The sequence below is a fragment of the Haematobia irritans genome, chromosome 5 (assembly GCF_050003625.1).
Source record: "Haematobia irritans isolate KBUSLIRL chromosome 5, ASM5000362v1, whole genome shotgun sequence".
NCBI classification, from domain to species: domain Eukaryota; kingdom Metazoa; phylum Arthropoda; class Insecta; order Diptera; family Muscidae; genus Haematobia; species Haematobia irritans.
Window position 1 is genome coordinate 100,158,557 of NC_134401.1, and position 19,987 is coordinate 100,178,543.

Consider the following 19,987-nt stretch of genomic DNA (forward strand, 5'->3'; position numbering starts at 1 on the left):
ACGGACAAACATGCTTAGATCGACTCAGAATTTCACCACGACCAACAATATATATACTTTATGGGGTATTAGAGCAATATTTCGATGTGTTACAAACGGAATGACAAAGTTAATATACCCCCCATCCTATGGGTATAAAAAAGGGTATAAAAATATTTGATCAAAAAGTTTTCCGCTTGCGAGGTATGGATCTGGTTTCTTTATATTTTCGTTTACACTAATAAAGAACATCTCGAGAAGTATTCAAAATCTTATGCTTTGGTGTCATATTACAATCATATCACAAACATTTGAAGTGGCATTTCAAATGAACTTCCAAGCCATAACTTCTATAGCAATGCAAAGGATCGGAAAAGGTACACGCAAAGAAAAAAAACGTTTGGAAAACGTGTGCCGGAAATGTTTTTCTTTTGTTAGAGTTTTTTAAATTTCTTCGAAAATTTTAAACTTTTGTCACCACAAAAATTCGTTTGTTGCAAAAGTTTTATGTTTTCAATAAAAAAAGTTATTTTTGAACCAACAACACAGTCCATTTCGTTTATAACAAGCACTGTTCTTTTCTGACTTTAAGTCTTTATTAAGGCACATTTTACAGTTTCATAGTAAAAATTTAATATAGTAGTATGTAGTGTTGAACATCTTTTCGGAATCTTCCGAACATGTCTGGAATATATGTAAAAAACAAAAAAAAAAAATCTTTTTTGTGTTCGGTCGAAGCAGGGCTCGAACCCAGGACTCTTGGCATGCAAGGCAGACGTAGCAACCACTGCTCCACAGTGCCCAACTAAATGTTTGTTTCTGTTAAACGAAGATTGTTTAATCGGCTCGTGGGCGCCGCAAGCTATGCTATATAAATATAACTTATATGGATAATTATCTATTGATGACAATAACAGCTACGTAGCTCAGTGGATAGTGTGCTGGCTTACAAAGTGCATGGTCCGCGGTTCGATTTTCCGTCCAGGCGAAAGGTAAAATTTAAAAAATTTATAAAATCGAATAATTTCTTCTACATTGTTTGTATTACAGAAAAAGGTGCTAAGAACTAAAAAACCTCGTGGTAAAGAGAAAGATGTGAGGGAAAGTGCAATTAGCAAAAAAATTGTTTTTTGAGTTAGTCTTTATGAAATGGTTTTAATATCCTGGGAAAAAAAGAAACGTTTATCACAAAAAGTATATACTTTTCTTCGAAATAAACTTCCTTACAGCGAAAAGCAAATGAGAAACGAACTTTGTTTGTCTAAAATTTTGTTTGGGAAGAAAGAATTATTTTTTTGCGTGTAGTACTTCCGTCTTATGACAAGCCCATGCAAAATTCATTAGAGATGATCCAAGTTTGCCCTACTTCTAGATCACAAATTGGGGATCCAAACTACTTTTTGGAAGCTCTTTTTTGCTGGGATGTTGAACTTCAACCAATTTTGAAAATTTCGGCCTTAGAGTCTCAAAAAGTCAAATCTGGATATTTATTCGCAATACTATTTGACCTACATCAACAACTACTACGAGTACTTGTTTTTTAAATCAATAGCTTGTTTCGTTCGGAAGTTAACCTGATTTCAACAGACGAATGAACATCACTAGTTCGGCACAGAATTTCTGTGCTACAGCCATCAATTATTGTGCTGAATATATGTTTTTCAATATGTACCACATTTCAGCAATTTAATTGATAGCTGTAGCACGGAAATTCTGTGCCGGTCGTTGAAATGGTTGACATCCATCCAATGACAAGCCCATGTTAAATTCATCGCTTCTGCGCCGATTTTGGACCATTTCCAGGTCCTAAGAGAACATTTTCGCTACATTTTTGGCGACGCTTTTTGGTTGGGCAAGCTCAACTGGGTTTTAATAATTCTGAAAATTCTTTCAAAATTAATGAAATCGTCTTGAAATTTGTTGACATTTTGCATCTTGACTGCAAAGCAAAAAAGCTTTGAAAAATATGAGATTTTTTTTTTCAACATTTTACTTTAAAGACATTTTTAACTTGAAACATAGCATAAATTCTACTTGTAGTCGTGTCTGAATTTCGAATACGAATTTGTCGTAAAAATACTTTTAAAGGACTCGGTCAGCACATGAAAAACGAAGTTGGTTTCCTAGAATCAAGTGCAAAACTTAAATTTTGAAGAGAATTGTGTCTTAAATGTGTCCTTATTATTATTTCTCCGCTTTTTTGGGTCGAAATTAATACCAAATTCATTAATGTAGAGACAAAATCTTTGGAACTGGTAGTGCTTTTTTTCAGTGCAATATATTAATTTTTGAATTTCTGCTTCGTTTGGATGGCTTTAAGTCAGATCAATGTAAAGGCCAAATTTTCTCGTGGATTATTTTTTGTTCTTGTTTATTCTTATTCACACTGATGGTTCTCTGTTCGATATATTAATAAAGTGTGGTTAAAATGTCAAGGGCCGATGTTGATTTTGAATAAAACACAAACTATTTCGGAAATTATTGTAATTTTATTTTATTATGATATATTGGTATTACTCAATTATGTATGGAACAAAATATCGGCCAAAGGGGCGCCGCGACCTACGTGGCACACATTCATCCGATGGTCCAAATTTTCGATGACGCTGAGGCATAATGGAGGTTCTATGCCGTTAATGTGCCGAATTATCTCATCCTTTAGCTCTTGAATTGTTGCTGGCTTATCGACGTACACCTTTTCTTTCAAATAACCCCAATGAAAAAAGTCCAACGGTGTCAAATCACATGATCTTGGCGGCCAATTGACATCCCTATTACGTGAAATAACACGGCCATTCAATTTGTTGCCCAAAAGAGCCATTGTTTCGTTAGCTGTGTGGCAAGTGGCACCGTCCACATCCATATCTTCCAATTCGGGCCATAAAAAGTTCGTAATCATCTCACGATAGCGAACACCATTCACAGTAACTACCTGACCGGCCTCATTTTGGAAATGATGATGCCGCCAGCCCATAAACCGCACCAAACAGTCACTCTTTGTGGGTGCATTGGTTTTTCGACAATCACTCTTGGATTCTCATTCGCCCAAATGCGGCAATTCTGTTTATTGACGAATCCACTGAGGTGAAAATGTGCCTCATCACTGAAGATGATTTTCTTTGAAAATTGATCATCCACTGTTGCCATTTCTTGGAACCATTTAACACGTTGTTGGATTGTGTATCTCTCCATGGTTCAAATTGAGTAAGTCTAAAATAGAGAAATGTCAAATAAAATTCGAAAAAAAAAAACTTGGCGTTGAGGTGTGGTTCACATTCAACATCGGCCCTTACAATTTAACCACCCTTTAGATAACGACAAGTAACACAACTAAACCAAACTGTAAATGGAATCAATTTCGGCTTACATATATCGCTATTGCAGCACAACGACAACATTTTAACTATATGGATTTTTTATCTATCTAAGGTCATCGATATTTCGCATACAATGGCACCCCTAAATTACCTTGTATCGATGTTATCACCACAATTCATTTAATGGTAATTTGGTGGCATTAAAATAAATTGTTTCACTTAAGATTAACAAATTATCAACAAGAAAAAGGTCTTGTTACTTTATCGATGTCTTATTATACGAAGTGAAATGCTTCAATGTTCATTGCAAATAGCCACAAGTCAAGGCAAATGCATATAAATGGTAGCAAAAACGGAAATGAATACATTGGGAAAAATTTTTGCGTTTGATGTGCATATGAAAAAATCAATGTTTAAAAACAAAATATGTGTATGAATAATTACATTGATATGTTACTCGGCGCCTGAAAGTATGCAAATAATAGAACAAATTTCTTTAGATCTATTGCAATGATATGTATGATATTAATACAGTGAAACCTCTGAAAGGTGGACACACACGGACGTCTACATTTTGTCCACCTTTGAGAGGTGTCCACGTATGAGAGGTTAATTTCAATGTGTTCATATAGCAAATGTCCCCAGGAAACTGAGAGTTGTCAGGTTTTCAGAGTGTCCAAATTTGAGAGGTTTCACTGTATATGGCTTCTAATAACCATCCCAATATTAGTCCGATATTTTGATTGTGCATGAGTCTTTAGTAGATCTTTGTACTCGTACTCAATCCACGTTCCAAGGTTCATAAACTTTTGGCCTTTCCAAATTTTCGAAATAAATGTGGCACTTTTTTAACAAATGACTTTTTATGCCGCCTTTTGAAAATGGAGAAGTGTAAATAAATCATAGTGCTTAAGTTTGCCAAATAATTAGGCCGTCTTGAGCAACAAATTGTTCAATGATTTTATATATGACTTCAATATATCTCCTTGATATATATCATCAATATTTCCAAAAATATGAACACATAGCCCATATTTTATACCAGTCATCGATGCAATGAATTTTGCTAGAGACCATTAAATATGTCAATAGTACCCCCATTTGCTAGGATAAGTATAAGATATTAGTGAGCCAGAGTTGCTCAATGTACTCAAAAACGTTTACTTGGACCTTCCTTTAAAGATTTTGGTATTGATTTCGAGACAAAGATGAGGGTTCTTTAACATAAGGAAATTGTTTTGCGACCTATCTGGCTTTAAATCTAGGATCTATAAAACTAACATTAGGATACAGATCTCATTTATAGAATTTTCATTCTATTTTTCCCATATGTTAATAAATCTATTCACGTACAAACAAATGACAGTTTAAAAATCCACATTATGACGGATACTTCGAAGTAAAAATATTTTCTCAATTCCAAAAAAACTTTAAACCAGAGACGCTAAATCGTCAAAATAAGTCTTAGCCTATATTTGAAGCGTTTTTATCTAAAGGTGAGTATTAAGTTCGAGTTTAGCCGCTAAAATCGCTAAAGTGAAAACTAAATCAGTAAGAACCAGTAAGGAAAGTCTAAAGTCGGGCGGGGCCGACTATATTATACCCTGCACCACTTTTTAGATCTAAATTTTCGATACCATATCACATCCGTCAAATGTGTTGGGGGCTATATATAAAGGTTTGTCCCAAATACATACATTTAAATATCACTCGATCTGGATGAATTTGATAGACTTCTACAAAATCTATAGACTCAAAATTTAAGTCGGCTAATGCACTAGGGTGGAACACAATGTTAGTAAAAAACCAGTAAGGAAAGTCTAAAGTCGGGCGGGGCCGACTATATTATACCCTGCACCACTTTTTAGATCTAAATTTTCGATACCATATCACATCCGTCAAATGTGTTGGGGGCTATATATAAAGGTTTGTCCCAAATACATACATTTAAATATCACTCGATCTGGATGAATTTGATAGACTTCTACAAAATCTATAGACTCAAAATTTAAGTCGGCTAATGCACTAGGGTGGAACACAATGTTAGTAAAAAAATATGGGAAACGTTTAAATCTGAAGCAATTTTAAGGAAACTTCGAAAAAGTTTATTTATGATTTATCGCTCGATATATATGTATTAGAAGTTTAGGAAAATTAGAGTCATTTTTACAACTTTTCGACTAAGCAGTGGCGATTTTACAAGGAAAATATTGGTATTTTGACCATTTTTGTCGAAATCAGAAAAACATATATATGGGAGCTATATCTAAATCTGAACCGATTTCAACCAAATTTGGCACGCACAGTTTTTTACTTCCTGTGCAAAATTTCAACTAAATAGGAGTTAAAAATTGGCCTCTGTGGTCATATGAGTGTGAATCTGTCGAAAGCTTTATATGGGAGATATATCCAAATCTGAACCGATTTCAAACAAATTTGGCCCGCATAGTTACAACGCTAATTCTACTCCCTATGCAAAATTTCAACTAAATCGGAGCAAAAATTTGGCCTCTGTGGGCAAATGAGTGTAAATCGGGCGAAAGCTATATATGGGAGCTATATCTAAATCTAAACCGATTTTGCTGATATTTTGCAAGTTTTTCGAGACTCATAAAATATTCGGATGTACGGAATTTGAGGAAGATCGGTTGATATACACGCCAATTATGACCAGATCGGTGAAAAATATATATGGCAGCTATATCTAAATCTGAACCGATTTTTTCCAAAATCAATAGGGATCGTCTTTGAGCCGAAACAGGACCCTATACCAAATTTTAGGACAATCGGACTAAAACTGCGAGCTGTACTTTGCACACAAAAATACATCAACAGACAGACAGACAGACAGACAGACAGACAGACGGACATCGCTAAATCGACTCAGAATTTAATTCTAAGCCGATCCGTATACTAAAAGGTTGGTCTATGATTACTCCTTCTTGGCGTTACATACAAATGCACAAACTTATTATACCCTGTACCACAGTAGTGGTGAAGGGTATAAAAATGCATGAAATTATACTTATTTGTTGCAAATTTTATTATAACTTGATGGGGAAAATCCCAAAAAAAAATTTCACAAAGTTTGCATTCCTTAAAATGGATTATTAAAGAAAAGTAATCGTGAAAAAATGACATTTTTAGCGGCTAAAATCGAACTTAATACCCACCTTAAATCTAAAATAAAATTTTGAAAAATTTCTGTATAAATAACATTTTAACAACATTTTCTATAGGAATACAATTTTGTACAGAAATAAACTTAACAAAATTTTTAATAGATACAAAATTTTACTAAAATTTTATATAGGAAGAAAATTTTTTAAAAATTTTATTCTGAAATAAAGTTTTGCGATATTTTTCTATAAAAAAAATTTGACAAAATTTTCTATAAAAATAAAATTTTAACAAAAATTTCCATAAAGGGTGATACGGTCAAAATTTGGTCAATATAAACTTGACGTATTTCTTTCAATTTTGCACCCCTCCTGAACACCCCTCATTTTGAAGGTGTGTGTGTAGAATGTTGCTCCTATTTTGATTTTGGAATTCACTCTTCAGTTGTCAAAATGCCGTCCAAGCAAGAAGAGCAGCTTATCAAAATTTTGCTCGCGCAACGCGAAAATCCGAGCTACTCGCACGCAAAGCTGGCAAAATCGTTAAAAGTTGCCAAATCAACGGTTACAAATGTAATTAAAGTGTTTGGGGAACGTTTGTCGACAGCCGGGAAGTCTGGATCGGGGGGAAATCGAAAACCGGAAGCCGCTGAGACGACAAAGAGAGTTGCCGGTAGTTTCAAGCGAAACTGAATATTTTTCCTGAATTTTATACTAATTGAACTTGAAAAAGAAATTTAATTTGATTTTTTAAATAAACGATTTCACCGATTTACACGCGTTTTCCCTTGACTAAATTTTGATCGTATCACCCTTTAGAAATGAAATTTTGGACAAAATTTCTATAGAAATAAAATTTTGACAAAATTTTGTATAGAAATAAAATTTTGACAAAATTTTCTATAGAAATAAAATTTAGACAAAATTTCCTATAGAAAAAAAATTTAGGCAAAATTTTCTATGGAAATAAAATCTAGACAAAATGTTCTATAGAAATAAAATTTTGACAAAATTTTCTGTAGAAATGAAATTTAGACAAAATTTTCTATAGAAATAAAATTTTGACAAAATTTTCTATGGAAATAAAATTTAGACAAAATTTTCTATAGAAATAAAATTTTGACAATATTTTTTATAGAAATAAAATTTTGACAAAATTTTTGCTGATATAAAATTTTGACAAAATCTTCTATAGAAATAAACTTTTGACAAAATTTTCTATAGAAATAAAATTTGGCAAAATTTTCTATAGAAATAAAATTTTAACAAAATGTTCTATAGAAATAAAATTTTGACAAATTTTCTATAGAAATAAAATTTTGACAAAATTTTCTGTAGAAATGAAATTTAGACAAAATTTTCTATAGAAATAAAAATTTGACAAAATTTTGATTTTTAAATGATATTAATTTAATTTGCAAAAATGGTCCACTGGTACGAATTTTGGTCCAATTGTGGAAAAATTTTGGTCCAAATTAAAAATTCATTGCGGCAACGCTGGATAAGAGAGAAGTTCAAAACTTGTCACAATGAAGTGAATAGTCAACGTGAACCTAATCGAGTTGCCTCTATACCTAACATATAGGATATCATAGAGTAGACTCGACAAATCTTAGCTCTTTCTTACTTGCGTATAAGGACTTGCCACTCACTATCAATAGTGGAGACATAATTAATTTATCCATACGAATCAATAAATCACCACCGAACATTTTTTCAAGCTTATTAACAAATTGCAAGAGACATGCGCGAATTTCAGTTATTTCTTGCATATGCATCGATTATCTTTTCTTTGCCAAATATCCCCCTATTCTCCGGTGAATACATTCACCACTTGCCATATATAATAGTCACTATATCCTAATTTGGATAATGTTTTGCTGATCCAGTTTTCTTTAAATGGAATGTATAACTTAACATAAATTCCTCATTGACGATGTTACAAGTTAATAATATTTTTTTTATTATGGTTTATTGTTATGACGCCCAAAAATGGAGGCTTTTTATGTCTTTTCAAACATTTTTTTGTGGTATTGAGTGATTTGTTGTATTTCCTTTGGAATGATGTGTCTTAAATAATATGCGGAAAACTTTAAGAGAAAATTAATTTTTCCTATGGCAATTAATTTGAGATATTAATTTGTATATTTTTTTTTTAAAGGAAACTAAACTCATTATGCGTTTAGAAAGATCTGGTCATATATAATGTATTTTTTAGATGTTTGGTAACTATAGTTTCTAATTTCTTACAAAATGTGGATATTTAATATGGGACTACTTTTGCAGTTTGAAAATTTCCCACATAGTTTATTTAAAGAAAACGGAAGAGCTTCGGAAAACAAATGTTTTAAGTGCGTATTGATAAATTCTATGAAGCTTTGAACACTCAGAAAAATTTACTTAGATCTAAAGATTTTAACCTTGCCTGAAGAATTTCGCTTTGATTCCGAACCAAAGATGCGGCTTCTTTACAATAAAGACATTTTTAGCGACCTATATGGTTTTTAAATCTAAGATCAATAAAATTTAAATTAGGATACAGATCTCATATATTGAATTTTCATTCTCTTTTCGCGGTATAATAATAAAACTGTTCACGTACAAACAAATAGCAATTTAAAAATCCAAATTATGACGGATACTTCAAAGTAAAAAATGTTTTCTTTATTCCAAAAAAAAAAAATTGCTTTAAACGAAAGATTCTAAATCCTCAAAATAGGTCTTACTTTATATTTGAAGCGTTTTTATCTTAAGTCTGCCATCTTTGGGGCACTTCCTCCAGCTTCAGTCTATTGTTTGGATTGTTCTTTTGTCTCTGGAGTATAGCGGTGATCCATGTCTCATTAACAGTTATGAAACGACGCTTAAAACGATCCAAACAAGCTTGGGAAATGTTCATTCTTATGCGTTTTTGATCGACTGTTAACAAATGCGGCACCCATCTAGCAGAAAGCTTTTTCATCTGTAGTTCTTCATGCAAAATTAAATGGATTCGGTCATTTGAGATGCCCATGATATTAGCAATTTCACGCACTTTTATTCGTCGATCATTTAATACCATATCATGCACTTTAGCTACAATTTCTGTTGTTGTTGCGGTTTTTGGACGTCCACTACGTGGTTCATCTTCAATGCTCGTACGACCACGTTTAAATTCACCAACCCAATTTTTTACTGTTGCATATGCAGGAGCACTTTCACCTAACACATTCACCTTTTTATGTAAATATTTAATGACAGCACGCATTTATAATTTTTCCATTGTAAAAAAATTGCGGATGCGTCTTTTTTGAACACCTGTTTCTATATGAAAGAGTTTCCAGATCGAAACAAAATTTAACATGTATTCATAACAGAGATGGAAGTTTCTAAAACACTTAACTTTTTTCTGTTTATACCGCGCTTTTTGTGCTAGGCTAAGAAGTTTCCGAACTGCCCTCGTATATTGTACAATTATATCATTGAATAAAATGTTTGTAAATATAATATGATAGGATGCAAACATATATTAGTTTAGAAATAGTCTATAAACATATATGTGTTTAGAAAGAGAGACCTAGAGAGTATGCTGCAAGTAAAATAATGGAAGTAACCAATTGGCGCCGTAAAAATAAATCCACCCAAAGAAAATTTCATTAAAATTGTTTATTATGTTACCAGTGTATGCCCTAAGGTGAAACATACTATGTTTGAACAATACAAACAATATTTTATTTGGACCAATCGTGAAAATATATATGCTTGAAGCAAAATGTGTTTGGGGTATATGTTACAGAAGCAATTTTTTTGAGGGTGCAGGAAAAAGTCAAAGAAATTTTTTAAAGCCGATTACGTTCATAAGTTTTTCAAATGTGTAAATTTTCCTTAAAGTGTATCTGTTTTGAAGGCAGTTTAACAATTTTAATTTAAATTTTTTCCTTCGAAATATTAAAATTTCTTGGGTATGATGTTTCCAATAGTAAAATATTTTAGTTAAATTTGTATACCCTCCACCATAGGATGGGGGGTATATTAACTTTGTCATTCCCTTTGTAACACATCGAAATATTGCTCTAAAACCCCATAAAGTATATATATTCTGGGTTGTGTTGAAATTCTGATTCTATCTAAGCGTCCGTATGTTGAAATCACGCTAACTTCCGAACGAAACAAGATATCGACTTGAAACTTGGCACAAGTATTTGTTATTGATGTAGGTCGGATGGTGGGAGCCACCATGGTGCAATGGTTAGCATGCCCGCCTTGCATACACAAGGTCGTGGGTTCGATTCCTGCTTCGATCTAACACCAAAAAGTTTTTCAGCGGTGGATTATCCCACCTCAGTAATGCTGGTGACATTTCTGAGGGTTTCAAAGCTTCTCTAAGTGGTTTCACTGTAATGTGGAACGCCGTTCGGACTCGACTATAAAAAGGAGGTCCCTTGTCATTGAGCTTAAGATGTAATCTGGCAGCACTCAGTGATAAGAGAGAAGTTCACCAATGTGGTATCACAATGGACTGAATAGTCTAAGTGAGCCTGATACATCGGGCTGCCACCTAACCTAACCTAACCTAGATGGTATTGAAAATGGACCACTTTTACGTATAGCCCCCACACTGAAAAAAATATTGTCGTGAGGTCAAAGATTTGATGTCTTTAAAATACGAATACAAATTTTGCCTAGCATAGAAGACGCATTTCTCTAAAATAAAGTTATTTTCCTTGTCCAAAAGTCGATAAACTTTTCAATGAAGTCGTATTGTTCTTATAAGTGATTTGACTTAAAAATGGGTATCTTAACATGAAAGAAAAAAATTATAGGCTAAGGTCAACTTGACTTTAATAATTCAGAAAAATTCTTCAAATTTAATGAAATTGTCTTTAAATTTGTTGTCTCTTTGCATCTTGACTATAAAGCAAAAAATCGTTCAAATATAGGACATGTTTTTCAAAACTTTATTTTAAAGAAGTTTTTTACTTCAAACATGGCAAAATTTCTACTGGATGTCGAGTCTTAATTTAGAAAATAAAGTTGCCGTTAACTCGTTTTTAAAGGACTTTGATAGCATATGAAGAAAAAAAGCTGAGAAAGCGAAAAATTAAAATTTGCTTCCTAGAAGCAAGTACACAAAACCTAAATTTAAAAGAGAATTGTGTCTTAAAAGTAAAGACAAAATCTTTGGAACCGAGTATGTTTTTTTTGCAGTGCTATAAACCGACGCTCAGCTTTGGCTTGCGGAGCCTCTTGGAGGAGCAAAATTCATCCGATCCGGTTTAAATTTGGTACATGGTGTTAGCATATGGCCTCTCACAACCATGCAAAAATTGGTCCACATCGGTCCATAATTATATATAGCCCCCATATAAACCGATCCCCAGATTTAGCTTGCAGAGCTTCGTGAATGAGCAAATTTCATCCGATCCGACTGAAATTTGGTACATGGTGTTAGTATATAGTCTCTAACAACCACGCAAAAATCGGTTCACTTTTACGTATAGCCCCCATATAAACGGACCCCCAAATTTGGCTTCCAGACCCTCTAAGAGAAGCAAATTTGGTACATGGTGTTAGTATATGATCTCTAACAACCATGCAAAAATTGGTCCACACCGGTCTTAATTATATATAACCCCCATTTAAACCGATCCCCTGATTTGGCTTGTGGAGCCCCTTGGAGGAGCAAAATTCATCCGAGCCGGTTGAAATTTGGTACGTGGTGAAATTTGGTATATTGCGCTAGTATATGGCCGCTAACACCGATGCCAAAATTGGTCCATATCGGTCTATAGTTATATATATCCGATCCCCAAAAATTATCTACAAAAATCTTATTTCTATAGAAAATTTTGTCAACATTTTTTTACAATAAAAATTTTGTCAAAATTTTATTACTATAGAAAATTTTGTCAACATGAATTTTTTTACTATACACAACAAAACTTATGGTTACTGGTGGTACCTTCAACTTTTGTGGAAGTGGAAAAACTTACTCAGACTTCACATTATGTTATTGTTGTTGTTACCATCAATTAGATGTGTGCACGTGAGTAATAGTTTACTCACACTCACGCACACTCACGACTGAAAAATCATCTCACGCACGATATTTTTTGGTAGGACTCACGCTCACGCACACTCACGAAAAGAAAATTTGTCCTCACGTACACTCACGCACGAAAACGTCGTGACTCACGAAAAATACCGTGACTCGCGAAAAATATCGTGACTCACGAACAATTTTATGATTAATTAACCTGAAAACATGAACATTATTAAAATCGAGAGTGTTATTAAATTCTTAACATCCCAGGTGTCACTGAAATTGTAATTGAATTTAACTCTTAAGCGTTTTATGTTGGTGAGCAGGAATATTTTCGTGAGTGTAATTCGTTACTCACGCACACTCATGAAGATATTATTTTCGTAACTCACGCTCCCGCACGACATTTTGGTTTGTTAATCACGCTCACGCTGTTGTCATGAGCGTGACTCACGCACGTGACTCACGAAAATTTTCGTGTGTCGAGCACACCTCTATCATCAATCCCTGTATTTGCTTTCTTCGCCGTTTTGTGGGTTGTTCAAAACTTCGTTTGGCTTAATTTAAAATTGCTGCATTGTTGTTGTTGGGTGTAATTGGTCCAAAAACTAATAATTTAGCTCATATGTAAGTGGGAAGAATTCCCCAGTTCTTCATTGGATTTTATTTCTATAGAAAATTTTGTCAAATTTTATTTCTATAGAAAATTTTGTAAAAATTTTATTTCTATAGAAAATTTTGTCAACATTTTATTTCTATAGAAAATTTTGTACAAATTTTATTTCTATAGAAAATTTTGTCAAAATTTTATTTCTGTAGAACATTTTGTAAAAATTTTATTTCTATAGAAAATTTTGTCAATATTTTATTTTGTGAACATTTTATTTCTATAGAAAATTTTGTCAAAATTTTATTTTTATAAAAATTTTTGTCAAACTGAATTATTTACGTATTTAATCGGTCTTTTTTTGTTTAATATATACCCCGTATGAACTAACTTACAATTGAGAAGACGGTGTTAAGAAGTTTTAAGATACCTTGCCATCGGCAAGTGTTACCGCAACCCAAGTAATTCGATTGAGGATGACAGTTTCTATGCAATCCAAGGTGGAGGGTACATAAGACTCGGCCTGGCCGAAATTACGGCCGTATATACTTGTTCTAAAATAAAATATACTTTTTTCTAGGTGGGCTCATTTTTTTGCATTTAATTCGAATGAACTATAGTACCTGCTGTTAGTAGCCGTTCTTTGAAAATCACAATAAATTTGTCAAAATCGGGCGATAATCATATATTTCTAGTCACATAGAATCCATGTAGAGTATCATGCTCCATCCTACTTTAGATCTATTTTTATTAATTTTAAATTTAGTTCAAAACTCTTTCACTTCATCTACAAGTGAATGACCGTTCCATTTTGCAACATACTTAGCAAGTTTTTGGTCATTCAATGCTTAAGATATATGGCCAGACATCCGCCTAAGATTATTTTACAACGATCACTTTTGTACTTTTACTTTAAGTGACACGAAACATTTGAAATTCGCACAAGATTTGCAACATACTCCCGGCTTGCTTGTCAATCTCTAGCCGATAACTGAAATATAAAATAATTGATATTACTTGCTAACGAAATATTTACAAATAAAGTCTATTTTTTGCGCCTCCCCGTTTATGCCACCGGTTATGTGAATTAGAAGTCGATAACTACTAGAAGATAGAAAAAAACTTGATCTCTTTACACAGCCTTTAAGTAATTGACCCAATTATGCAAGTTCCTACATCCAAGACATACAAGTAAAGAAAAAAAAGAAAAAACAAACAACAACAACAAGACACAACTTAAAAACCTACTACGAAATTAAAATTTCCTAACACTAATAACAAAATATGTCTCACCAAAAGGTTCGATTGAATAGTTTTTTGGTATTGAATCTTGTTAATCGGAGTTTTTTTTAAATGTGCTATATTTCATATTCTTTTTTTCTTTTTTTTTTGTGAGAGAGCTTTCAGCGGTTTTTTTAACTCCACAAAAAATTGCATATTTCATGAGTCTTATAGTAACTTTTGCATTTAGATAAGCAAACTCCAATAATAAATTTTTGTTTGAAGGAGCTGCAGGAGGCAATGCGTGTTTTATGTTATATATTGGAAATTTCCACAAGAAAATCAAAATGCCTTGTCTTTAGTAACTTATTAATGGTAAAATGTTCATTTAATTGTTTTGGCTTTAGCACGCACTATTTAGCTGCCAGAATCATCATACACTCAAAAAAAGTTTACTTGGATCCAAAGATTATGACTTTCCCTTAAGGATTTTGGTAACATATATGGCATTAAGTCTACGAGCAAATTAAATTAAAATCATTCTCCTTTCACGGTATATTAATAAAGCTATTCACGTATAAATAAATGAAAGTTTAAAAATCCAAATTATAATGGATACATCAAAGCAGAAAATGTTTTATTAACTCCACAAAAAAAAATTTAACCAAAGATGCTAAATCATCAAAATAAGTCTTAGTCTATATTTGAAGTCTCCTTATTTAAAATCTAAAGATTCAATATTTTAGTTAATTTAAGGGTGATTTCCTTAAATCAAAAATGTTTTTCTTTACTTTAAGGAAAATTTGCCTTAGTTCAAAGACATTTAACGTGGGGACTCTAATTTCCAAAATTTGTGTCCTAAATATAATAAAAACAAGTATATACTGCCGTAAGTTCGGCCAGGCCGAAGCTTATGTACCCTCTACCATGGACAGTCTTCTACTGAAGACTGTCATCCACAATCGAATTACTCGGGTTGCGGTAACACTTGCCGATCGCAAGGTATCTTAAAATTTCCTAACACCGTAATATATACCACACAGTCCATACGTGGTTTATATTAAACTAAAAAAGGCCGATGAAATACGTATATAATTAAGTTTAAAGTTTCTATAGAAATAAAATTTTGACAAAATAAAATTTTGACAACATTTTCTATAGAAGTAAAATTTGGAAAAAAATTTCTATAGAAATAAAATTTGAAAAAAATTTTCTATGGAAATAAAATTCGGAAATTCGGAAATTTTGACAAAATTTTCTATAGAAATAAAATTTTGACGAAATTTTCTATAGAAATAAAATTTTTACAAAATTTTCTATAGAAATAAAATTTTGACAACATTTTCTATACAAATAACATTTTGACAATGTTTTCTATAAAAATAAAATTTTGGTAGATTATTTTTGGCTCGAGTGGCAACCAAGATTATGAACCGATATGGACCAATTTTTGTGTGATTGGGGATCGGCTATATATAACTATAGACCGATATGGACCAATTTTGACATGGTTATTAGCGGCCTTATACTAACACCACGTTGCAAATTTCAACCGGATTGGATGAATTTTGCTCCTCTAAAAGGCTCCGCAAGCCAAATCGGGGGATCGGTTTATATGGGGGCTATATGTAATTATTGACCGATATGGACCAATTTCTGCATGGTTGTTAGAGAACATATACAAACACCATGTACCAAATTTCAGCCGGATCGGATGAAATTTACTTCTCTTAGAGGCAAGCCAAATCGGGGGATCGGTTTATATGGGGGCTATATATAATTATGGACCGATGTGGACCAAGTTTTGCATGGTTGTTGGAGGCCATATACTAACATCATGTACCAAATTTCAGCCGGATCGGATGAAATTTGCTTCTCTTAGAGCAATCGCAAGCCAAACTTGGGGGTCCGTTTATATGGGGGCTATACGTAAAAGTGGACCGATATGGCCCATTTGCAATACCATCCGACCTACATCAATAACAACTACTCGTGTCAAGTTTGAAGTCGATAGCTTGTTTCGTTCGGAAGTTAGCGTGATTTCAACAGACGGACAGACATGCTCAGATCGACTCAGAATTTCACCACGACCCAGAATATATATACTTTATGGGGTCTTAGATCAATATTTCGATGTGTTACAAAGGGAATGACAAAGTTAATATACCCCCATCCTATGGTGGAGGGTATAAAAATGTAACTAAAATATTTTACTATTGGAAACATCATACCAAAGAAATTTTAATATTTCTAAGGAAAAAATTTAAGTTAAAATTGTTAAACTGCCTTCAAAACAGATACAATTTAAGGAAAATTTACACATTTGAAAAACTTATGAACGTAATCGGCTTTAAAAAATTTCTTTGACTTTTCCCTGCACCCTCAAAAAAATCGCTTCTGTAACATATACCCCAAACACATTTTGCTTCAAGCATATATATTTTCACGATTGGTCCAAACAAAATATTGTTTGTATTGTTCATACATATTATGTTTCATCTTAGGACATACACTGTACCAATCTTTAATTAGACCAATTATTTCATATGGAAGTCCTATCTGGTTTAATATATGTCCATCCTATATGGAAAAGATACGAGTTTTCGAAAGAAAATGTCTAAGAGCTTGCACTTCTTTATTTAGGTCAGCACACAGCGACTACACAAAATACATATCAAATAAAAACCTTTATGATGAAGCGAATGTAGTAAGGATAGACAATTTTATTATTCATCTGATCAAAAATTATATTGTAAGATGCACTTCATGTACTACGAATAATTTGATATTGGCACCATATTATGCGGATGAAAGATATATTGTAGACACGTCAAGTAAAGGATGGGTCCCGCCTGAGGCTTTTTTATACCTCGATAAAAAAAAGATCATCCAAAAAGAAAGTGCCTTCCCTGTGTTTTATCACTGTTATAGAAGGGCCAATATCAAAGCTATTGATTGTACAAACTATTCAGACAATAACTTAAGATTCAGCACTAGCATATCAAATAGAGACCTACTTTCCTCTAATAAACCTGTACCAAAACAGTACTGGTGGCTAATGAATTAAAATTTATATTTTAAATCCTTTGCTTTAAACTTCTGACTTAACCTTTAAAAATAAATCTAAACGTGATGTTTTTGCAATTATTTTTCATTACAAAAAATTTGCAATAGATTTACAAACATGAAAGAATAATAACTAATATCATAAATTTTCAAATAAAAATTTCAACCATAATTATTGTACTCGAGAGCCCGACTAGGGGACTAAGTATTAAGAGACTAAATATTATATACTATTGTTTATTGTAGTTATATATTATATAGTAAATTTTGAATAAATAAACACGACAAAAAAAAAAGTTGTTATTGATGTAGGTCGTATGGTATTGCAAATGGGCCATGTGGGTCCACTTTTACGTATAGTCCCCATATAAACGACCCCCAGATTTGGCGTGCGGAGCCTCTACGAGATGCATATTTCATCCGATCTGGCTGAAATTTGGTACATGGTAATAGTATATAGTCTCCAACAACCAAGCAAAAATTGGTCCACATCGGTCCATAATTATATATAGCCCCCATATAAACCGAGCCCCAGATTTGGGTTGCGGTGCCTCTAAGAGAAGCAAATTTCATCTGATCTGGCTGAAGTTTGGTGCATGATAACAGTATATGGCCTCTAACAACCAAACAAAAATTGATCCACATCGGTACATAAATATATATAGCCCCCAGATTTGGGTTGCAGAGCCTGATAGTTTGTACAAGGTGTTGGTATATGGTCTCTAACAACCATGCAAAAATTGTTCCATATCGGTTCATAATTATATATATCTCCCATATAAACCGCTCCCCAGATTTGACCTCCGGAGCCTCTTGGATATGGCCTCTAATAACTATGCCAGAATTGGTCCATATCGGTCCATACTTATATACAGCTCCCATATAAACCGATCCCCAGATATGACCTCCGGAGCCTCTTGAAGGAGAAAAATTCATCCGATCCGGAGAAACTAAGTACGTGGTGTCATTATATGGTCTCTCACAACCATGCAAAAATTGGTCCATATAGGTTCATAAGTATATATAGCTCCCATATAAACCTATCCCCAGATTTGACCTCCGGAGCCTCTTGAAGGAGCAAATTTCATCCGATCCGGTTAAAATTTGGTACATTGTGGTAGTTTATGACCGATAACAACTATACCAAAATTGGTCCGTATCGATCTATAGTTATAGAGATAAATCGATCCCCAATCACAGAAAAATTGGCCCTTTTCGGTTCGTAATCACGATTGCCACTCGAGCCAAAAATAATCTACCAAAATTTTATTGCCATAGAAAATTTTGTGAAAATTCTATATTTCTATAAAAAATGCTGTCAAAATTTTATTTCTATAGAAAATTTTGTCAATATTAGAAATTTTTGTCAAAACTTAGTTTCTATAGAAAAGTTTGTTAAAAATTTATTTCTATAGAAAATTTTGTCACAATTATTTCTATAGCAAATTTTTTTCAGAATTGAATTTCTGTAGAAAATTTTGTCAAATTTTTATTTCTATAGAAAATTTTGGAAACATCTCTTAGTTGGAGAGGAATATTTTTGCAAAATCTTCCAAAACATCAAGAATTGTAACAGTCAACAAAACAGTAAAAGATCTGCCATTTTTTGGTAGAATCGTGTTCATAATTGTATATAGCCCCATATAAAGCGACCCCCATATTTGAATTCTGGCTTTATAATTCCGCACAAAAGTTCATATCTGAAGAACTGAATATATATACGTATTTAACCTATCCTCAGATTTGACCTCAGAAGCCACTTGGAGGAGCAAAATTCATCCGATCCAGTTAAAATTCGGTACGTGGTGTTAGTGTATGGTCTCTAAACACCATGCCAAAATTGGTCCATATCGGTCCATACTTATATATAGCCCCCTTATGAACCGTTCCCCAGATTTGACCTCCCGAGCCTCTTGAAGGAGAAAAATTCATCCGATCTGGTTGAAATTTGGTACGAGGTGTAAGTATATGGTCTCTAATAACCATGTAAAAATTGGTCCATATCGGTTCATAATTATAAACGATCCCCAAATTCATCCGATCCGGTTAAAATTTGGTACATTGCGCTAGTATATGACCGATAACAACCATACAAAAATTGGTCTATATCGATCTATAGTTATATAGATAAATCGATCCCCAATAACAGGAAAATTGGCCCTTTTCGTTTCATAATCACGATTGCCACTCGAGCCAAAAATAATCTACCAAAATTTTATTGCCATAGAAAATTTTGTCAAAATTCGATATTTCTATAAAAAATGTTGTCAAAATTGTATTTCTATAGAAAATTTTGTCAAAACTTAGTTTCTATAGAAAATTTTGTTAAAAATTTATTTCTATAGAAAATTTTGTCACAATTATTTCTATAGCAAATTTTTTTCAGAATTGAATTTCTGTAGAAAATTTTGTCAAAATTTTATTTCTATAGAAAATTTATGAAGCACCTCTTGGTTAGGTTAGGTTAGGTTAGCCTGATGTATCAGGCTCACTTAGCCTATTCAGTCCATTGTGATACCACATTGGTGAACTTCTCTCTTATCGCTGAGTGCTGCCCACAACATGGAATCGTTAAGCTCAATGACAAGGGACCTCCTTTTTATAGCCGAGTCCGAACGGCGTTCCACATTGCAGTGAAACCACTTAGAGAAGCTTT